We start from the raw sequence: 21,520 nt of genomic DNA, 5'->3' as shown, positions 1-21,520 counted from the left end.
TGTCTCCCTGGAGTCATTTAAATCCTGGAGTCTGCTCTAGGGGGAATGAAGAGAGGGAATAAAAGCTAAAGAATGACCTGGGATTGACATCATTTTAAGGGGGTCGTTGCTGTGGATATTAGAGAGATTAAGAACTCATATATTCACACCTTTGAGCTCCATTAATAGATATTTTAAAGGGATGTTGTTCCACCCTTATGTTGCATGAATTACTTCAAACCTGCATGAATTAATTTCTGCCATGGAACACAAAAGGAGATGAATAACACAGACTGATAGCCTCAGTCACCATTAACTTTAATGTGGATGCTGCAGTCCTTAATATTCATCTCCTTTTGTGTTCCACAGATAGTTTCTGGGTGAGCTATCCCTATTAAAATAGGGTCAAAACTATGTATCATAACAATGAAAACATAGACTGTGTGCTATTTCTTTCCAGTGTATTGTCAGTTTAAGTTATTCATCAGATTTTTTTTTCCTGTCTGCTTCATGACAAATAAATATATTACATTAAATTACAAGGAAATATAAGTCTCTGTTTAATCCATGCAAGTAAATACAATGCCATTTGAGCAAGTCATGCATGTGTTTTTGCATTACACAGATTTGAGCCAACATCAAGTATTACTGTATTTTGATATATGTTTCTCATTCAAGACTTGATCTCAAAGCACTGTAATTTCAGAATCTTCTTTGTTTGCAACAAGCATTGATCACATTGTATCATGTGAAAAAAGGAATTATTCTCTTCTCGATGTAGTACCGTAATGATGAATATTATAGTAGGACTGAGTAGTATCACACAATCAAATCGTGCAGCAGTGAAATCGGAGTCTCAGTTTCATGAGGCTCCTTGTTTTGATTCCACCCCTGAGGAGTCCTTCGCCTCATTTGACCCCGGCTTTTATTATGATGCATTTCTACTCTCTTTCCATTAGGTGTACTGTTGAGGGATACCACTTTGCATTCCTTTTTCCTGTGCTGTGTACAGATTCCAAGATGCTAAACAATGCAAATATGTGGGAGTTTTCACACAGTCATCAAATGAATTTGGTTATGTTTAGGCAACAATATACAGTAGCTGAATAGAACAATTATAGAGATATCATACAATACAATACATTTGAGTCAAAACAAAAGACAATTCACTTTTTTTGTTCTTTAAGGTTTGTGTGTTGGGGACCCTTTACCTATAAAAACCATGATGATTCACTCGAGAGAGAAAAAAAAAACCATAAGTAGAAGGACAAACCAATCAACCATCATTTCGATGCAGAAAACTATTAAATATATATTACAGTAGTGTTTATTATAGTTTTGTTTAGTCCAAGTAAGAGTTAATGTACAGTCAGCTGGTTATTATTGAAAAATAAATCATAAACAGTTTGGCTCTCATTTTATAAAAATATTTAAGAGCAGAATACCGGGATTGACCAATCAGAATAAATTATTTTAAAGAGCCGTGAAATAAAGTGATATATATATATATGTATCTATATATAAGATTTGTCAGTGTCTTCTATTATCTGAATTAGATTTTATGTTATTTTACAACCATTGTCAAGAAAGCAGCCTGTATAGGTCTGGTCAATGCATGGCCATTCAGGTCCTATTTTTTATTCATTTAATTTTGAAAACCCATTCTCATGACCCTCTGAATTGCATTTAAGTTCCAAGCTTTAGTGACACCATAAAACATTGTTGTCTCACACTTTGTGGGGCTGTGGTAAATCCTTTTGTGTGTTTTTTTTTAAAGATATCAGAGAGGGTTGAGGTGCTATGTGTATACTTTAGGATATGGTGTCTGCTTTTGTGGTCCAGGCAAAGTTTAAAATATGATATTAAAATATGAACCAAAGTCTCCTAAATTAATTTACAGTTTTGAGCATTTTTGAAAATGGGGTTTACCATTTTCTGTCCTAATTATTACTCACCAGTGCTGTTATGATGGTGCCACCAGCACATTTGGTAATGTGTTCGCTATTCTTTATTGCAGTCATGTAAGGTGCTCTTTAGTAAGTATAGCCTGTAGCAATCGTAAGATCAGTGCTGTTCAGAATCTGAATGAATGGACAATTTCACTCGCTGTGATCTAGAATGGATCTAAAGGACAAGGCATAATGTTATTGATGTCAGACTTCTACGAAACTTAGAACTGGTTTTGTGAGAATTTTTATTTGGTACCCTATGTTTTTACTGTGATGTTTTACACCTTTTTGTGAATGGAACCTCATAAACAAGTAGTTTTTAATGAAAAATGCTTCTTGTTAAAAACATTCTTGTCTGGTCAGCTTCTGTTTGGTCTAGTATAGTCTAGTCTTTTCTGTTTTAATACTGAGTCATTGTTACTGGATACCGTGACATTCTGGATGCCTGGAATAAGGATTGCGTACCGTAAATCACATGAAATGGAGGGAATTTTTTGTTTTACATGCCAGCTGTTGAAACTAGGTTGTAAGCAATATTTTTGAACTAATGCAGGTGGGATTGTGCAGCTTGCATTGCTTTGTCAAGCTTAGTCAGGCTCAGATGAAATTTCCAGACTTTTGCAATTTCTCAGGAGAACATAAAAAATTAAGAAACAAAGTGGCAATTTCCTATATTAAATATATTTAAAGGTAAAGAACAACAGTGCTTACACTAAGTGATAGTGCTGGGTATTGATACAAATTTCCCAGTTTTGATTTGATTATGATTCACCAGCTCTCAATTTGATTTTGATTCAATTTGATTAAATTATTCTTATGGGTATATTTTAGTATTAATGTCCATTTTGCTTACATTTGAAGGAAATTATCTCTCAGCTAATGCTGTAAATTATACACGTTCTAACATGTTCATTAAAATTAACAGCAGGGCCCAAACCATGCAGTTAAAATGCTATTTATTTAACAGATATAATAATCACACAACTAAAACTGAAGTAAACTTTAAAGAAAAAGTTTGACCTTGGGATTTTACAAATATAAAAATTCATATTTTTACCCAGCCCTAATAAGTGATCAACTGAAACACCTTAAGAGAAACAGTTTTCGTATGGATTGCACTTTATATTGTATTAGTTCTGTTCATTTACATTTTCACATCCTCATTGTACTGGGCATCAACCTCTAATGGATAACATACACATGCCAATGGTAAGCAATTAACACTAAGCATAGTTAATCCACTGACAAGGAAAGTAATTAACAAAGAAAGTAATTAAACTGAAATGGCATTAGATTTTTTTGAAGGGCAGTTTAATTAATGCTTTCACGAGCCTTTTGAAATGCTGGGAGCATTGATCCTGAAATAATGCTTTATTTAGCCACATTCATGGCTATGTTTATTTTCAAGCCAAGATCATTTGAAATTCATAAAGTATTGATGTTTATCATAATCTCCAAATGTAGTGCTTGGCAGTAGTCAAGAAATCATGACAAGAAATTATCAATATATATGCTTCGAAACTCCCATCCATATTTCTCTTGGCCTCTACATGGCTTTTATGAGATGTAATTTTTCACAGAATACAAATGAACACAAAGTAAATGACTAAGCTGCCCAGCCCTTGTTTGGAAACTTTAGTCATCATGGTTTCTTTGTTACATTGACAATCTTTCCAGAAATGAAATAGCTTTTTACATAGTAAATTAAATACTTGGTCATACTGGTGTGTTATCATAATATTTACAATATTCAATTAAAGCAGCACAATGGAAAAGTCTGTCTATTAAAGGAATATTTCACCCAAAAATGTAAATTATGTCATCATTTCCTTAACCTCATGATGTTTCAAACCCATATGGACTTTCTTCTGTGAAATACAAAAGGATATGAGGAATATTACGAGTTTGATACAAGTTAAGCTTAATCGAGAGCATTTGTGGCATAAGCTGTGTCCCAAACGACACACTATACACTATGCACTTACAAAACTCAGCCATGTAGTGTATGAATTCTTAAAGTGTAGTATCGTCCCAAATGGAACACTTAACATTTTTTTTTTTTACTACACGGAAGTGTTCGCCGTTTAACAGCTGATGGAAGTGACATTTCAAGTGCTCGTGATGTGTTTCCACTAGCTTTAGCGCATTAGCCAACCTCAGTTCAACACTTGTATCTTAAACAATGAATATATTCATACAGATTGGGGTGATGGTAAATCATTCAACTCACATTTGTAAGGTGCTGTCTCCACTGAAGTTTTGCTAGCTGCTGTGTTCTTCATTATTTACAACTGTTTTGTCAGACCAGCAGCGGAGCCAGGTAACTCCGTCCCTTCCACTATGTACAGCAAGCCGCTTGCGCTGAGTGCATGAAGTGTCCAACATTCCCCAATCCTTTTTGACAGCTGAAAAAGTGCATCATCCAGGTACTTATAGTACACTCCTTTTTGTTGCATTTTCAGTGTTAATATACTACTCACACTACTTACATTACAAAATGGCGTAGAATAGTGCCGAAGTGTGCGGTTTGGGACGCACCTATAATGTTGATTACCACAAAAATTATTTCAACTTTTTTCTTTTTTACCATCTTTCCTTTAACCTCCTAAGACCAGAGCATGACTGATGTGTGCATTTTCCATTTTCCTTTTTGATTTGTGACTAGTAGCACCTAATAAACAAGCAATATAAATAAATAAATAAATCTAGAGAAAATAGTTTTCCTAAAAATGTATGTCGAAGTTGTGACATTTTAAATAACATCAAGCTATAGAAAGTCTATAGAAAAGTCTTTTCATCAAATTGTTTATTATGTTTCCAGGAAAGTTGGTTATTCATGTTTTTGAGACATTACAGACATCACAGACATTACTGTAAAACTGAATAAATAATCATGATTTAAAGTAATGGCCAGATCATCCAATCACTGCCAACCATGTTAAAATAAAATTTAGCATTACAAAATTCTGAATATATGTACTGATTATCATTGTCCCATGTCTGCCAACCATGTTGAGTGGTCCAAACATCATCTGCAGCCTGAAACTGAACTTTTGGTTGGATTTTAGGAGTGAATGCACTTTGCTGTATAGAAAGCTATAGGATGCTGGAGACAAGTGAATGACTTAACCTCCATTGAGCTGTCTGTCTGCACTGGTCTCAGAATTAAAAGAGTACTCAAGTAGTGAGTAATATCACTACAAATGACATAATAGATGTTTACTCCCCTATAGTCCATTACACAATACACACTGAACATGTATTACTGAATTATTATTATTATTATTATTATTATTATTATTATTATTATTATTAATGGATATTCTGTCATCACTCACCATCATGTTGTTCCAAACCCATATGACTTTCTTCCATGCAACACAATAAGGAGATATTAGACAGAATGTTTGCCTGAGTCACTATTTACTTTCAGTGAATGTTTATATATATATATATATATATATATATATATATATATATATATATATAGAAAGTGAATGGTGACTGAGACTGTCAGTCCCTAACATTCTGTCTAACATGTTTTGTGTTCCACATAATACAAAGCATCACGCTGGTTTGGAACAACATGAGGGTAGAGAAATGATGACAGAATATTAAATAATGGCTGAGCTATCACTTTAAAGGGGTAGTTTACCCAAAAATGAAAATTCTCTCATAATTTACTCACCCTCATGCCATCCCAGATGTGTATGACTTCCTTTCTTCTGCAGAACACAAATTAAGATTTTTGAAGAATATTTAATCCATAAGACTCCAGTGGTTAAATCCATGTCTTCAGAAGTGATATGATAGGTGTGGGTGAGAAACAGATCAATATTTGTCATTTTTTGCTAGAAAGCAGGGGGCGATATACAGAGAAAAATGTGAATCACCAAAAACACAAGAAGAAGAATGTGAAAGTGATCTGTTTCACTGTTTCTCATCCACACCTATCACATCACTTCTGAAGATACTGATTTAACCACTGGTGTCTTATGGATTACTTTTATGCTGACTTATGTGATTTTGTTTAGCTTTAAAATGTTGTCACCCATTCACTTGCATTGTATGGACCTACAGAGCTAAAAATCTTCATTTGAGTTCAGCAGATGAAAGAAAGTCATACACATCTGGGGTGGCATGAGGGTGAATAAATAATAATTGTAATTTTTGGGTGAACTATCCCTTTAAGGGCTCTTGTCAGGTCTGGAAGAATTTGTCAATAAGAAGAGAGGTTTGGAAACATTTCTAGTAATTATTACAGTGAAAACGTGAAAATTTCCCACAAGGACATTATATATAATGCTGAAATATAAACCAAAGCAAGATCATTCTTTATTAATGCCTTCTTTTGCTATTTCACAGCTTTTAAAGTCCTGTGTGGATTCATATTTCAGTGTAGTTACAGTTTTCAATGTCGAAAGAATTTAGATAATTAGTTCTGTACAGCAGTACTGCTGCTCTCTAAATGCAGAGTACACAGCCTAGTGCGTAGGGCACCAACCCCGGTCGTGGAACACTTGCTGTGTCTGAAACCGCTCCCTATCCACTATATAGTGCACTATTTCGGGTGTCTGCCATTTTTTAGGAGTGTCTGAATTATGAGTGAGCCACTCGTTCCTTACTTTTGTTCACTCATTCTTACCCACAATGCACTCTATTTTCAAGTGTACATTTGATGTACACTCGACAATGGTTAATTTCCCACAATCCACCACGGGGAAGACGTATGATCTGGGAGTTTACTGCTTCCTTCACTCCTGCAATGTTTTATTTCATGCTGAATGTAGTAAATTACTTTTTGACCAATCATTACTTGATTAAAATAACATAATAATATATAGAGAGACAAAACATACAGATACATTTTAAAATGTACTCTTTATTTGATAAAATGTCTTTACTCTTTATATTAACACACAGTATATATTAAAAATGACAAACAGATTGAAGATTTATTGTATTAATATATGATTTAATAAGAATAACAAGTAAGGTACAAGTATTTTAAAATTTCATATGTGACGTTTCTGCGACAGCCCCAAAGCTCCGACACTCTGTGAATACTTCAGCGTCCGAACTCACTCATTTCATTCACTTACTGCTGAGATATAGTGCACTAACTGCCATTCACTATATAGGAAATAGTGAATGAGTGAATGATTGTGGACACAGCCACTCTCTTCGCTATACAATCGCCTCGCGGCCACACATCTCACACGTGTGTGCCCCGCGCTGTGCACACGCAGATATGCTGTCTGTTCGTGCTCCAGTTGTCGATCACGCGAATGGCAGCGATTTACACTTAACTTGGATGTTTACATGGATTTATACAGTTAATCCACCTGAAGTAGCTGTGATAGTTTCCAGTACCCCCACAGGGTAAATGCATAAATACTGCTCATGACATGCGGGACGCGGGACAAAGTGCACTGATATATTGCTGCACTGATTTAAAAATGTACACTTTAAAACTGATGTCATAAGAGCCCAGTTACATTATCACCCTGAAAATTACCATCACATTCACACAGAAAAGCCCGCGTTAGGATTAGAGCCAAAACTTACCTTAGCGTGCTGCCTTAAATTGGAGCTGTAATTTTAATCTTGAAATATCAGCTTGTCTTGGTGTTAAATGAAGGCATTGCATGACGAAACTATTCGATTGGCCCCATTTACCTCCTTTGTAAATGCCTCACTGTAACCCAGATTTTTTTTTTTTTTTTTTTTAAGAAAAGGTGGGACAAGTCCTCTGAGCTTAACTTGTATTGAACCCCAGAATATTCATTTAAGCATGATCAAAAAATAATAGTTAACTTGTGCAGTAATGAAAATGTAATGTTTAAAACATGACCATGACATCACAAATGAATTACACTCTAAATAGGGAAAACTCTCTATAGTGATGGCCAGATTTCATAAATCTCAGGCCAAATGCTACTTTTGCAGACTTCCTAATGTATGCGAGTATGTTTACCGCAGCTTTATGTAACTCTCCCTGAGAAGGACCTGACTTTTCCCCTCAATCGCTTTCCTCACAGCTTCAAATACGACAACTGCTGCCAACAATTCCCGCTAAAATACTGACCATGTTTAGTCTGGCAATGTGCAAGGAGATTGATTGGCAGCTGGGTCAAACAAAGCCATTTTTTTTGGCGACTCTCCCAGCAAATTGCATTGAACTAGTGGTATTGGGTCCCTTTTCACAGGGGCTGACAAAAGACCTTTCCCTGCATGCCTCAGTACCTTTAGCCCATTCGACCATCCATCAAATCAATAATTGCTTAAACTTGACGCAAATGGATGAAAATGAGTGAAGGGCAGCAGGAAGAGAAATTACAGCTATTGCTCTGAATTATGATGTATGGAATATGAGCACCTCATGGACCTCATGGATACTCTACCTCCTGTGTACTGAGTCTGGGTAAAGATGGCTATTTATCAAGCAAGAAAGTGATTTGCTCTGTGACAACACTACAGTACATCTGGAAAAGTGCACTTTAAGTAGTCTTTGTGTAGTGCATAACACTTTGGGCTACAACATCCTCCTGGACAACCACACACAGGTGCATAACGCTGTTAAAATTGGCCATGAGTTACTGCGGACAGGCGTTGCCTAGGACCGTCTTTCAATTTGTCTGAATTTTAAACCGGAACTGTTTTTGTCATAATTTTTTCTATCATCTTAATCTATCATCTGATCTGTCATCTTAAAATCCATATCATTTGTTCATCTTCATTTTCTGTCTCCTTTTTTTTTATGGAATTTTTACAAGTATTAAAACAACTTTTGAACAGATGTGTCGATAAATGCACTTGGTGAAATACTAGATATTGACCGCTATGGATAATAAGTAACCTCCATTAATGTAGAGCAGCTTTATATAACTGGGAGCAGACTGATCTCACTATGAATTTGGCAAGAGTAGGTCGGAAGTTCTGCTTCTGAAATCAGACTATGCTTACCAAAATGTGAACCACAACACTCAGTGGCCAAAGCTGGAAGTGTTGTTGAACTTATGGACATGTGAGCTCCAATTTTCAGTTGAAATGTCCACAAAGTGGTGGCAAAAAAGGAGTTGTTTTTAGTTGTAAATGATGTAATACAGTTAACAGGAATGCCTTTTTGTTAACCATACACCCAAACCCCAACCCTAAACCTAACTGTCAGTGGTGTAAAAATGTCATCTTAGAGGCAAGGACTAAAATCCAAATGTTTTTCACTTCGGTTCGTTCTCAGCAGAATCAGTATTTTTTTCCCCTTCCGGTCCGGGCATTCCACAGCCGTCTTTTCAAATGGTAACCGGTTAGAATAAAATAAAAGAACAGTTAATAAAGTTATTTTTTAAAAATAACAGACTCTGTGATAATTGTTGGGTGAAATATCGGTTGCAGTGCACAATGTGCATTAAGGCAAAGAAATGTGTAATGCAGCAGTTTCTTTCAGAATCAAAGTACATGCTTATCATGTTCAACTAAAAAGAGTGAAGCCCCATGTTTTGGCCAACAGGAAGTGGTGTAAATCCAAAAATGTACTGTAATAAATCTTTTGGCCTTAGGCTTAACGAACATTTGAATTTATGCAAAACAGACTTACTGGAGATGGCGCTTCAGTTAGTCATTCGTCAATATGGTGTTGATTTCAGGGTACTGGAACATTCAGTTGCAACATGTCGTTTTCCAGTGAAATCATGTTGCCAGAAGACTGGATGTTTTTGTTCCTAAATTTTTCATGCTTCCTTATAGAAAAAAAAAAAAAAGAAAAAAAATATATATATATATATATATATATATATATATATATATATATATATATATATATATATATATATATATATATATATATAAAATATTCCCTAAACAGTTGGAGATTTAAATAAAATTCTGGTGATAGTTCCCTCTATGAACACATTGCTTTTAGATCATTCTAGGTGAGTGGTCATTGTCAACTGGTGGGTTGCAACCAAAAAATATGTTGCAGATCTATCAAACTTAAGAATATTTGTGCACAAATTCACCTGTCACCTGGTAAAAGCTATCCAAATGCATTGCATTAAATATGGGTGTGCATGCGACAAGCAAAATATGGTTGAAGCCAACCTCAATGTGTTTTGTGCTTTGAACTGTTTCTGAAAGCATGAAATCATAAAAAATAAATAAATAAAACAATGCTTCTGAATGGGATCAAAAAAATAGTTTACTTTACATTAGAATCTGGTGCTGTGTTGGGTCGACAATTGATGTCCAATGTAAAACCTAGTTCTGAAGCAAAACCTGTTGAGAACCATGGGTCTAAGACACAGGACTGCTCTTAAAATCATGCATGTGAGAGTTGCAGTGTGCAGTGTGGTGCATTTTCTCAGTGAATTTAATAAGATTCAGACAAGTCTTATTTTCACTCAGGAAAATACGGTGCAGTGTGTGAGTCACGAGTCCCGTCATATGTTTGAGTAATTGCTATGAACCGAGTGACTCCTCAACGCATGTAACACTGCCTTGTAGCCAAATGGCACGTGAGAGGCCCCACTCAACTGCTGCTTGCCTTTGCTTGTTTAAAGGCATCATTGAGTTCACTTCACGTGTGCACAAACAAATCAGCATGTAGTCCAAAATATTTCACTTTTCCAGATAAACTGCCCCAGCAATCCGTATCTTTCCATGACTTCATTATTTTTCTTAATGCTCGGGATCAGACTAATCGATCAGTCTAGGTTTCCATTCTCACGTGGAACACCAGGCATGTCAAAGAGTACAAATCAAATATAAGGGATGGAATTCATTATAGATTAAACTATTCTTCATAAATCACCAAAATGAACAATACTTTGTTAAACTCTAGGCTAATATTTAATATTTACAATGAAGTAACAGGCAATCTACAGTAAGTTACTGGAGAGAGGAAATAAACTGAGTTACGCAAGCATGTTTTTGAGGGCACAGATGTATAAAAGTCTATTTCAGATGGGTATGTAATAAGTGTAGTGTACTTATTTATATTACACAAATGCACTAGCAACAGTATACCAAACTGTGAAACTAATCTGGATTTAGTGACAGTAACAGCATGTTCTTTTTGGTGATGCTGGTTGACTTGCTGGTTAAGCTATTTTACCAGCTTAGTGCGGAAACCAGCATCCCAAACAAAACATATGCTAGTGACAAGCTATTCTGTTTTTTCAGCATAGTTAACACCAAAATATAAATTTTCTCATAATTTACTTAACCTTATGCAATCTCAAACTTGTATGAATTTATTTCTTCTGCAGAACACAAATGAAGACAAACAAAGTCAATGGGGTCCAAAAAGGACATAAAGGCAGCATAAAGGTAATAATAATAATAAAAAACTAAAAAAAACTTGAGTGGTTTAATCCATGTCTTCTGAAGAAATCCAAACAGTTTTGGGCGATTATCAGTCTGAAATGTAACATTTTTCACTATAAATTTTGACATCTGCAGTCTCCTTGGTGCGATCATGATTTGAAGCTCGATTACACTTCCTTAAACTTCCAAGTGATAGAGTTTGTAAATGATGAGAGAATGATCATTTTTCATATCAATTTATATTATCATTATCATTTTATCAGATCAAATATGACAGGTTTTTATTGTTAGTTCCTTGCATGAACACATGAGCCACTGTGAATAAGCTTCTCTCATAGTGCTCATGAACGTGCAATGGATGTCTAGATTTTAGTTGAAAAATGACTTTAAATTACGTGTTGGTCATATGCTGTCAAAGGACTAAGAATATGATGCACCAGTTGCATGGACTACTTTTATGATACTTTTAGGTGTTTTATCTTTAAAGTGAGGCACTTTTCACTGCCACTGTATTGCAAAGATGAAGGGTGATCTTTATAAAACATCTCCTTTTGTGTTCCACATAATAAAGATAATTATATGGATTTGGAATGACATTAGGCTGCGTAAATAATGACTTTCATTTTTGGGTCAACTATCCATTTAACTTTTCATGTTTTTTGGTACCAAAAAGAAGTAGAGATGTACAGCAGCAGCAGAAATATCTATTCTATATTTTTAAGACTGCCGAACTTGTACTTAAGTCTAATGCATAATACTAACACGGTCCATCCAGTTACCACCCTTACAAAAATCGAGAGTTCACTGCATATTTGCTGCGAACTTTCCACAAATTCGCCACTGATCATTTTCACATGCAAATGAGCTTTGTGGCAAACTTGCTGCAAATTATCTATCGTTGCCAAAGGTTTGATGCAGGTTTACCACTACTGGTGTAGAGCTGTAAACTTCTGGCACAAGCTCATTTGCATGTGAAAATAATCAGTGGAGAATTTGTGACAAGTTTACGGCAAAATTTGCAGTGAACTCTCGATTTTTGGAAGGTCGTTGCTGAGATACAGCTTTGCTCTCATCTGAGCAAGAGAAATCAAGTCTTCTCATCACAGAACTAATGTTGACAGCCCAGGGCGTGCCGGTATTTGAATTTCTGGCATGATTTTTGAAAAAGCAAGTTTACCTCAGTAACTCATGAGCACTGAATTGGGAAGGGCTGTTTTTTGGACTAGACAAGGGTTCTGCGCTATCAATCAGGGCACTTGTCAAAGATTTTAGTGGGGAATATAATCTGTTGAGGTATATGTTTTCTTAGAACCCTTTTCTGTGAACTAAGCTGAGAGCTTTCATCAAAGTAGAACTCCCCCCAAGCATCATTACTCTTTTACAGTTACATAAAGTTATAAATATTAGTGAGGGTTGCGGGTTCATTTTATTTTTACTTATCCAAATTCTGAAATATGTGCAAACTCAAGCAACCTCAGAGCAAACTGTGTGGTCAAGATCTACATACATTTGCAGATCTGATACATATGCTGTACAGATGATAAAACTGATGGTGTAAACTTCATGTACAATATTTTTTTTAATTCATGTTTTTAAATGCATATTGGATTTACAGGTATGTGCAGACAAAAAGAACTTCCCTTGTAGTGCACATTTCTTTGTTCATATGACACTTAAATACATCACAAAAAAGAAGCTTGTAAATATCTGTGTATTTAATGTTGGTAAAGTTTTGACTTCAGTAAATACTGTAGTTTACAATCACTGCAGTCTTTTGCTTTTCAAGTACATGATCAGTGAGCAGCCACTTGTCATTAACCCGTAGATCCGATCTTGTGATAAGTTTGATGGCACAAGCTTGTTTCTATGGGTCTCTGTCTCTGTGGTAGAAAATCAACCAACATTTTTCCAGCATGCATTAGAAACAATGCTGTTTGAGTGTTTGTTACTTTTTGCACATAATATTGGATACTTTTCCTTTGATCCCAGGCATAGCAAATTGCACAGACTTGTCTTGCAGTTTGATTTATTACTGATTGACGTTTGTATAAAATATTTCAAAAGTAAAGCTCAACAGGATATGCAGCAACCGAAACTGTGTGCATCCAGGTTGAGGTAGTAGGTTGTATGGTTTAGAATTTTGCCCTGGGAGTTAACTGTACAACCTTCTAGCTTTCCTTGGAGCTCACAAGCCATCGAGCAGCATTACAATACAGTGGCTGAAACCAAATTATAACTCTGAGACATACATTCTGCTTTTGAAAACATCTTAAAGACAATGAAGCAATATGATGTAATGCCTGATTGTCTGGAATGAGTGTATGGATCAAACGTATGTGTGTGTGTACCTTGACAAAACCAGGCAGTATATTTATATATCCTTTCACTGGTATTGAATGGGATTAAAATTTAATGCATAGTTGTTAATAATTGAGGATTATATCTGGCAGAAGTAAAGCTGCAGCCAATAATTTTAATCACAGCTGAAGTCAATAAAATACTCTGAAATGAATGTTGTTACAGAACAGTATTGCTAAGAGCTTTATTTCTTCTAATACTTTCTGAATCAAGATCATTTGTCAGCTTCCTTTATATTATTTGTTCCTTTTTTTACAGTTCATCTCAAGCATTTATTTTTTGGTAAAATATGCAATACGTAATGCTCTTATTTCAGCAACAGGTTGCACAAAACTGATTCTGGATTTGTCTACATCTCAGCTCACTAGTTTTAAAACCACCTGACTTGAACTTCAATCATAATCCTGGCATTTCAATAGCAACCCAAAAAACGTTTACACCCTACCATTCAGACTAGAGCAGTTTCATGAGCCCAGTGGCTGTTGTTTTTTTCTCTGAAGGTCTAATACTAATATGCATTTTGCTTAGCTTTGCCATTCCTCACAAACAAGTGATAAAGCTTGCTTTTGCTTCATGTCCAGTAAATAACCATAATGGATACATGGTGCACTGAGGTGTCATCGATTTGTCTGGACCTGGTCCTTTCGGTGCTGTCTGAGAGTCTCACAGATCAATGCTGACTCGCCCTTTGACCACTAAGAGAAATCAATAGCATTGCGCATGAGGGGCATGGGTAGCATCGATAGATTTAGCTGTCATGTAGTGTGACAAGACATGATAGTTATTAATGTTTGCACACTGCACCGTTGGTGAGTTTAGTCAATCTTGACTTGGAAAATTTGGACTGAGCTCAGTGTATCAGGACAGATTTTTCTTCATGTTCTTTAAGGTATTTTTAGCATAGTAGAGGAGATATTGTGAGTAGACTGTTTAGATTGATCTTTGAAAACTGGAAATATAAACGCAGGATCCTTAATGTCCAAAGGTGAATGTGGTGGGTGGGTGGGGGTCACCAATATCCAGACACCAAGGTAGAGGCTGTAATACAGTTGATTGATTACAGGCACTAGTTTAGGGCCTGCATTGATTTAATTTGCTTTAAAATTCCCTTGGTCCTTCAGAGTCTCCAGTGTCTGCAGTCTGGAGGCCATGCGGATTTGGACTTGAATTATGTGTTGCTGTGGAAATCGCTGCCTTCCTTGTGGTGCAGTGTAGATTATATACTGACATTCTGAGCGTTGTGCTCCACTGAGGATGGCCTACATAGCGCAGGGGTGTTAATGAAACGGGGAATAATGTGAACGACAGGATAAGCCATTCTGCAAGTCATTATATCATTACATGCAGTCACTCTCTCTTATTCATTGTTTGTGCTGTTAGGTTCGACATAGTTAAATTGGTCATTAGACATACACTACCAGTCAAACGTTTTGAAACGCTTGACTGAAATGTTTCTCATGATCTTAAAAATCTTTTGATCTGAAGGTGTATGCTTAAATGTTTGAAATTAGTTTTGTAGACAAAAATATAATCGTGCCACCATATTAATTTATTTCATTATAAAACTAAAATTTAATAAAAAAAAAAAGTTTTTGAAATTGATGACTTGGACCAAATAATAAACAAAAGCAGCCAATAAGTGCCCAACATAGATGGGAACTCCTTCAATACTGTTTAAGAAGCATCCCAGGGTGATACCTCAAGATGTTGGTTGAGAAAATGTCAAGAGTACATGTCTGCAAATTCTAGGCAAAGGGTGACTACTTTGAAGATGCTGACACAGTTTTGATTTATTTTGGATTTTGTTTAGTCACAACATAATTCCCATAGTTCCATTTATGTTATTACATTGTTTTGATGACTTTACTATTATTCTAAAATGTGGGGGAAAAAATTATAATAAAGAATGCGTAAGTGTTTCAAAACTTTTGACCGGTAGTGTAGATATTCATAACATGCTACAATGTTGAATCAGCAATAGTGTAAATGATTGCTTAACGGTTAATTTATCAAAGAATATGTCAGTGATCGACCCAGACCAACCGCAGAATAGTCCATGCTAAAGGTTTATTGCTCTCTTCAGTCAATTAAGGTTAGCGTCCCCTGAGCTGGGTTGGGGTTGATGAGTTCGGCTGTCAGATGGAGAAAGACATGGAGTCTGTGAGGTCTTTCTCTGGATTGCAGCAATAAGCTGACACAGAGATGACTTCTTAAATTAAGTGAGACATGCATGAGATTGTCAAACAGACAATCTTTATTTTTTCAAAGTCCATTTACCTGTGCCTGAAAGGAGCTCTCATCTTGCTGATGTGCCGTAGCTTCCTGCCACTGCGGGACAGGGTGAATGATGTCTCCCGTGCGCCAATGGCAGGGCATGCCGAGGCGGGAATAACCTGCGCCTTCAACCCGCCCCGCCCCCCTCCTCAGACCAGTCTGTGTCTAATTCAGCACCCAGCTCATCTCTTCATCTCAGAATCCGATTCTTTCCCTCAAAGATGGATAATGGCAGCGATAGCGTCTCGTTTGTTTGGAAAGCCAGAGGTAAATTGGGAATGCTGATAATAATCTGCTCATTCCCCGGAGCATCACCTTGGTCCATTTCCCCCCATCCACCTTAAGGGAGGACAGGGGGCATATGACCATGGTGGGGGCGAGAGGAGGGTGGGGGAGGAGCTGGGAGAGGTGATGAGAATAATATCACTCGTGTTTTGGCTGGGGTGAGTGACTGAATTGCCACCACAGATAGGAGAGATTTTATTGAGCAGACAGAATAGCGGCGGCAGAGGTAAAAGAGGGGGTGGGGTTTGGCGCGTGGCTGTTTGGCACATCTGTATGTAGTTGACAACTGGTCTTGAGGTGGTCTGGTGCATGCCAGGGGTGTCTAGAAAGAGAGAGTCTGATGCAGCTTGTTTCAAAGTATCCTAGACTTTAGCTGAGGGTTATTTTCTGTGTCTGCCGACCATTGTTTGATGTATATAACTGCAGCGTATGGTCGCTTTGCCCTACCTGTGATGTGGGTTGCAGCACCTTGAGTCTCTGCTGGGTGTCAGTGAGTTTGCAAACCAGATTTGTAATGTCATGACTTACAGACAGCACAGAGGACAAAGAGGAAGGACTGACCGTCTGCTGAGAGATAGGGGTGGGGGGGTGATTCCTCAGACAAAGACTGCAAAGCAGAGGGCATTTGTCTATCGAAGTGCAATTCAACAAAAAGAGGAAACAAGTGTCAGAAGTTCTCATTCAGCTCTCTGCGGTTACATTGTTCTTTTCAGCCCCATTATCTTGTTGTTATTTTGTCTTCTGTCTTGTGTGTAACAGATAATAACAGAATGTCTTTTTATTTTATTTGCTCATGAATGTCACTGCACTTCTCATGTTTAGGGATAATCTATTGTAAGCATAGCATAAAAGTAAATAATTGGGGAAGGGTTTACCATCTACCATTTTTTCTCTTTTCACAGGACGAAAGGTGCTATAGGACAAAAAGGCAAACAGATCATGACCTACACAGCCAGACATGGACACAGACACAAAGTATTGGCTAGGCAGACATGGCTAGCTTGGAGGCAGGGCAGTATTGGAGCTTCAAGTTCAGCTCTAATGAGAGCAGACCGATAGGCTCAGCTGGTAATGGCTGCCCTCCTCCTGTTCCCTGAGACCCTAACTCGTGAGTTCTTCTTTCAAAATCACGGGTCAGGAGCTTGGGAGACAGGTGGGGGGCTTCAGCACCTCTGACCAAAAACCTCCCTCACAAGACATAAGTCAAACAAGGAGACAGACAGCATAAATTGCACTGTGCAACAATGGTCTTGCCTTTGTGGCTGCTTCCCAAATGCTGTAATGTAGTAGGAAATGTTTTAAGCCCTGAACTTAACACAACTTAAAATTCTTAAATTTAACACATTGAAATCAACTTGAGGCACAACCGGTTTGTAAATTAGCAGGATATAGATAGATATATAGATATATAGATACTATAGCAAGAGTCTAATTAAATGCATCCAGTTGGACATCATAATAATTATGTGTAGTTTCTGTAAACCGAGATGTATTTTGTGTCTCTTTCACAAGCAGAGCTAATGCATTAAAAGGTGCATCAAAAGAAGAATTTAGTAGGAATTTAATATGTAAATAATGCATTGGGTTTGCTTCCTGCTGGGCATATGGTTACTATTACAGTATACTGGCATACAGTATAAAACATTTTTGAACAAAGTTCTCCGGCAGATTAATTAAAAGCAGATTGTCTCCTTTATTATAGAATTATCATGGAGGCAAGATATGAGGTGGAAATAAAAGGTGGAAAAGGTCTAGATATTCAATTACATCTCTCTCTAAGTGATGTCTGTGAATAATGAGGAGGATCAGAAATATATTTACAGTATATCGTCTAGATTGTTCTAAGAAGTCATTCTTAGAGGCGCTCAGGATTGGATGGGACTTGGTATTACTGTCACTGAAATATTTTCTTGTCATTCGCATTTTCCTGGACCAGATTCTAGTGGTCTTCTAAGGATGATTGCTTTGGTTTAAAATGTTATTGCTGAGATTATGACAGGTGTAAGCGAGTCTTCAAACCACTTAAAGATGGATTGCATAATTCTGCAGTCCCAACGCCATTTGGTATATTCCTGCCTGCTTCTTATGACATTCATATGAATAATTCCCTGTTCCAGGATCTGGTCTTTCATTTGCATTACATTAATTGTGGAAGTTTAATCATAAGGCCATGAATGGAAAAATATATTTTGTCTACAAAAATGTATTCAAAAGTTCACCCAAAAATGAAAATTTTGTCATCAATTACACACCCTCATGTCATATGACTTCCTTTCCTCCCTGAAAGACTCATTCAGAGCATTCACTTTCGTTGCATTGCTGAGGCTGTCAGTCCCTATCATTCTGCTTAACATCTCTTTTGTATTTTAAAAGAGTGTTGTTGTTTATTTTTGGGTGAACCAACTTTTAAAATGTTTCTAAAAGCAACAGAAAAATATCTGATTACATCATTCAGATTGAATCTCGCCCCTCTTATTCTTATTATTTTTCCAAATCTATGTCTCTTTTCAGTGAGTCTGAGAAAGAGGACATCTAAAAATGTAACCTCAACAAAAATGATTGTCCTCTGATGCCAACCATCCAATTACGCATGGTGTGCCTTTTATATATTTATTATATTTCACTCCAAGCAGTGGCAGTTTTCCAGCTAATAGGTGGTTGCTCCACAGAGCCCCCAGCAACAGTAGTGAGATAGTCATTCACCATGAATACAAAACAGTCAGGCATGGCACAGTAAGCCTGAAGCCACTAGACTCAGCAAGATGCACATGCCCACTAACAACCAGCCACAGCTATAAGATGGTCAAATCGGCAGACACCGTATTTACTTTGAAGTTATTTACTTTTGGGGTTCTATTCAGAATTGAATAGTAGTTATTTTAAATAGTTCAAAGAGGAAACAACTGACTTTATGTTTTATAGCTTCCTGAACATTTGTAATAGGATAAAGATTTATGATATACTATGCACACAGCAAAATAGATTTGGCCAATGTAAAAGAAAGAAGCAATACATTATGAGGTTAGTTGGGTCTTTTACTTGGGACGTTGGTTCACCATCAATATTTTTTTTAAATGACATATTTAAGGAATAGTTCACCCAAAAATAAATTCTGTAATTAATCACTCACCCTCATGTAATTCCAAATTAGTATGACTTTCTACCATAGAACACAAAAGGAGATGTTAAGTAGAATGTTAGCACACAAAAGGAGATGTTAAGTAGAACTTTAATCTCAGTCACCATACCCTTTCATTGCATATTTTTCCAACTGGAAATCTTTTGTGTTCCACAGAGTAAAGTCATATAGGTTTGAAACTACATGAGGGTTCCTTTTTACACAGTCTGAGATGGCACAGTCTTTACCCAATTTAAGCGATGCATTAAATATGTACTCAAATGAAGGAGAGGTCAAGGAAGGCCTTTTGGCAAGCAAGAAGCTTGAGGGTAAAGCTATTGTCTCCATTTACTAATTGAGAATGCAGTCAAATAAGAAAGCAGATGCTCCTTTGGTGCCCAATCTCTTTCTCTTTACTTTTCTCTCTGTCTCTTCCTTTCTATTATAATTTGTCAGACACAAACACACACTTGGGGGGAAATCAGTTGGCTGATGTCTGGTTTTTCAGACACTGCGTCATGCGACCAGACAGTCACCTGAAAACTCACTCTTTCTTTGAGATTACTACCGCCACGACTTTCACGCTCAATACAAATGTTATAAATTAATGCTGCATTTAAATGACAACATTTTCATTTAATTTTTGAATTGTAATTTGTGTACAAGATTATACACAATCATAATATTTTCTGTAAAATTTAAAATGTTGCTAAATAAATATTTGTTTGGATTATTTTAAGCATGCACTGACTACCATTAATGCCTGTGAGATTCACTTTAAGGTTGTGTGGTGGAAATAGTCTCTAACTGATGCAAATTATATTCTGGGTCCAGATCTCCCATTGTCCCCCCTTCACTCGGCTCCATCTCCTTGGCGCCCTCTACTGCACTGCTTTGTAGGTGTTGCCATGACAACCCAGTCCCTGTGCACCAATATTTCAGTTTACAAGGGACAGTGTACTCTGTGGCATTATTTGTAAGGTCACTTTTGCTCTGTTTGGTCCATTCTCACCACATGTGCCAAAGTCTGTAACCCTCACACCAGCCAGTGTGCTATTCTGCAGTTGTGTGGAAAGACAATATTTTAATTTAATATGTGTGTGTTCTAAAGCTATGATTGCATTTGTCTGTAAATTCTCAGCCACCAGGTCACATTTTGCTGGCATGTTTTCTTTAAAGCTGGCTAAATAATCCAATAAATTGAGGAAAACCTCACTGCACATCTCATATGCACTAAACCCAAGTTTTAACTTCACAGTAATTGTAGGGGTAATTTAATGGAATGTTTACCATCATTTTTCTCTGTTTGCAAAATTCTGCAAGTATTGTACCTCATATGGAAATGTAGCTGTTATTTATGGAAGAAATGTTGGTTAGCCACAGGTGAGTCTAGAGCCAAACTCTAAAACCTCTCATAAGCTGGTAAATGTGTGGTTTCAGCTTGAACCGAAATCCCACAGAGTGAGTGCCATTTTCAGTGATGTATATGTCCGATTGTTGCTGAAACAGTGCCGTGTGTTTCATTTACAGGCAAACGGCGGTGTTTAAGCGAACCTCCTCAGACTTAGCACGTCTCCACACAGATGAGCTGAGAGGTCATTGAGTTCCCTGCTGCCAAAGTGACTGCCAAGTACAACCAGACACACACTATTAGATGCAAAATAAAACTGTTGAAACTCTCTATCTCACCCTTTCTCTCACACTCACATATTCACTGTTGCATTACCCAAAACACTAAATAAATAAATTCTTTCATTACTTTCCAAAATGTGTTTTTACCAGACTTTTGTCAAATAAAGTACAAAAAGCAAATCACTTGTGTTCTTTTCTACAAAACAATTGATTTCAAGACTTAAAAAGTAAAAGGTATTAAAATACTTTAGCACCTTAAATACACGTTAGTGTTTTTAACTTAATTATAAAAAAAATAATAAAATAAAATAAAATATTTTCTTTTCTTTTTTAAATACCATGAGTTTTACAATTATGAATATCAAGAAGTGTTATTAGGTTTGACCTGAACGTGTCTTCATACAAATGTCAAAATATCTGATATTTTTTAAAACTTCACACACTGTCATGAGGGTCTAGAGGGGTCCTCCTTGTTTTACAGGGTGTATTCAAGTAAATGTTTTGTGTGGATTGCATTTTAAATGTATTTTTGACTAAATAGATCTGAAAAAAAGAGCCATAAATCCAACACATTTTGGTGAGGTTTGTGCTTTTACACATT

At 36.5% G+C, this 21,520-nt stretch overlaps 1 protein-coding gene across 1 annotated transcript in view; it reads left to right on the top strand.

Moving 5' to 3' along the window:
• The window catches only part of LOC127429784 (arsenite methyltransferase-like), a 57,491-nt gene extending 36,398 nt beyond the window's left edge, over positions 1-21,093 (top strand). Inside the window, exon 3 of the transcript XR_007895339.1 lies at positions 20,818-21,093. The gene's annotated coding sequence lies outside the window, so the exon portion shown is untranslated. The remainder of the gene's footprint in view (positions 1-20,817) is intronic.
• Positions 21,094-21,520: the final 427 nt, after the last annotated feature.

Source organism: Myxocyprinus asiaticus, chromosome 39 (assembly GCF_019703515.2).
Source record: "Myxocyprinus asiaticus isolate MX2 ecotype Aquarium Trade chromosome 39, UBuf_Myxa_2, whole genome shotgun sequence".
Lineage (NCBI taxonomy): Eukaryota > Metazoa > Chordata > Actinopteri > Cypriniformes > Catostomidae > Myxocyprinus > Myxocyprinus asiaticus.
This window is presented reverse-complemented; position numbering and strand designations above follow the sequence as displayed.